Here is a 3,130-nt window from a genome sequence, read left to right on the forward strand (position 1 = left end):
ACGCAAAGTGATGTTTTTGTATAAAATTTTAAGTTTGTCTTAACATTGCATAAGGAAAGAGATTTTCATCAGAAAATATTGTATGTATTTGGAAGACAATAACTCTGTTAAACTTGGTTTTATCCCGGACATATGCAGAATACTCACAAAGTACAATTTGCAATTTATACTTAATGAGTACCTTACGGCATCATTTCAATTATCACTCAAAACGACATGGAAAAGGATTGTTAATAACTCAGTCAAATTACTAGTACTCAACTGCTGGGAAAATCGCACCGCAAATGACTGTGAATTTATATTGTTTCGAATCCTCCATCCTGAAGTCTCGCCTTCTATAATATACTCTGTTTCAAGAAAAAGTGTATTCAGGGAGACTCTTAGATTTATAGCAAAATTATGGTGTAGATCAGCTGTGCTTGCGACCAGAACTTGCATTAAATGTGACGGGATATACCAGGAAGAACTGACACATGTTCTGTGTGAATGTAAAGCTAAACTATTCGAAAAAGCAAACTTTACAAACCAACTAAAAAACACGACTTTTGTGACACTCTTTTTTCTCTGGACAACTTTACCTGGTGCTTAAAAATTTTAGGGGCTCCAATTGAGATATGATAGATATGAAGCTATATCCTGCAATATTTGTATAAATATTTTGACACCAATATGCAATAATTTTGAACTGTACTATTATTGCACATATATTATATATGTTCTATGTCTATCAATGTTTGTATATATCATGAATATCTCCAGCCATGGGGTAAATAAAGATGTTGAGTTGAGTTGAGTTGAGGCTGTAGTGACATTATCCCGTGATTTTATCAATGTATCCTTAACAGGTCAAGATATCCCACACTTTTTTTAAAGTCCCGGTGGCCGTTTGGACTAGTCGGCTGTTTTCTACCCTTTTCTTGACTTTACTGGCGTGGGTTCGAACCCAACTAAAACCAAAATACGTTTTTATGCTATATGCTATAACTGTATTTTTTTCTGCAATTTCGGTATCATAGAGTAAAATAAGTGTTTTCAGATGCAGTACCGGGAAAACTAATTAAAACACTTATTGTATCATTATTAATATCTGTGCTATCAAAATCAGTGTGATATCACGTGATAAGTTACTCATAAATGCTTCAACGGAAGGCAACATTTTGCTTAAAATAAAGACTTAAATCAAAGATAACTTTTCTTTTACTACACCATTTTAATAAAACAAAGGGCAGTTTATGCCGCTTAAAGAGTCATGCCTTCGTTTTATTACCGAAGTTTGATAAGGTCATTAGTTTTATCAAACACTTCGACAAACCTGTTTTCTAAATAACGTGTTGACAGTGCTCCGTCAGACGGCCGCTTTGTGAAAAGGTTTGTCGAAGTGTTATGAAACTAAACTCTTAAACTTTGGTAAAAGACCGAAGGCGGGGCTCCGTAAGCGGCGTAGACTGCTATGTTGCATTAGAAATAGTGAAGTTATCTATGTTTAAAGTCCTTTTTTGAAGCAAAATATTGCCTTCCGACGAAGCATAAATGACGCAATTTATCACGTGGTAAATATACACGGACAATTGCAGAAAAAATACAGATATATTATAAAAAATATTTTGGTTTTAGTTGGGTGCAAAGAAAAATAACAACTTAATTTCATCTGAACCACTAGACTACAATGACTTTAATACACTTTGTTGATATTTTGACATATTGACCGTAAATTATAATGTATGATACATTCCCGAGGTCCATATTTGCTCAAGTATCGTCTTTGAATACCACAATTTTCATGTTTTGTTGTTGTGTGATTGGTTGATTGACATGATCACGTATGGTTATTATGATGAGACTCTATCAAAGTAAAACTCACTTTTTTTCTCTCTACATTTTTAATCCTAAGTGGCACTGAGGTTTAAAATGTAGTTAGATTAGCACAGAATCAATATCCTGCTCAAGCATTTTTTGAGTTATCTCCCTTATCTTATAGCTTTTTTAAATCTGAGTTTGTCCGGGCTATATCTTGGATATTTATGAATTTCAATTGCTGCTTTTTTATTTCTTGAAAAATAATTAAATTTAATTCGTAAAGCTGCCCATTTCTTTCAATGTTATGTATTCTTCCAAATGCGTATAATAATGCTACAACAATTTACCTTCCACCATCTAATTGTATTACAAGTTCTGCCTTTTTTATTGAAAATGGGCATGTGGGGAGCATCCATCACTTTCAGCGTTATTCATGACCCCCCCACCGAAGAGGTTTATTGCTTTATTTTTTTATTTTATTTTCATTTTTCAAGGTCACAGTGACCTTTAAGGCGAAAAGTTTGTCAAAATTTGTCCGAGTGATAACTGAACATTGCCTGGACCTATGGTCATCAAACTTGACATTTATGTTGGGTGTTTCTAGTAAAAGACCCCTATTGATTTAAGAGGTCATCGGATCAAAGGTCAAGGTGACCTTGAATGCGAAAATGTAGTCCGACTGATAACTCGATAATGCCTGCACTCATGGCCCTCAAACTTGGCATTTAGGTTTGGAGTGACCATCAGATGACCCATATTGATTTTGAGGTCAAAAGGCAAGGTCATAAGTGAGATTGGTCATTAAAATGTACTCATAGTTACCTTTTCCCTGCTGCTTAGAGGATACATGTTTATCTGCAAATATTAATCATCATCTGAACATGATTAAAAACTATACCTACTATCCTCACCCTTTGTATGGTCATAATCTTAATACTGCCTCAAAGGCATCCAATGTCAATGACAAATCAACTGTCATTTCGGTCCATGCGAATTTCATTCAATTGTCCAAATATTCTTGACAGCATGGCGCTCACGGGGGCATACTATTTTACAAACCGATCTTGTCGTGTTTGTTTTTATTTAGTACTAAAATATGTGCGTGGTACATCAACAACATGAGGTAAATACTATTTTTTTAAATTATATTTAAACCATAACTCATTCACAAATAGTGAAAGAAGTCTGCAGCCAACAAATCTCCACCTGTGTAAACAATTAGTTTTTAATGGCAAATTACACGGGGCATCTGTTCTTCCATTTCTTCCATTTCGCATTTTCCTTCTTTTATGGGGTAAGAATGTAGTAAGACCTTCTGTACTATTGACTTAAA

Source organism: Mya arenaria, chromosome 7 (assembly GCF_026914265.1).
Source record: "Mya arenaria isolate MELC-2E11 chromosome 7, ASM2691426v1".
NCBI classification, from domain to species: Eukaryota; Metazoa; Mollusca; class Bivalvia; order Myida; family Myidae; genus Mya; species Mya arenaria.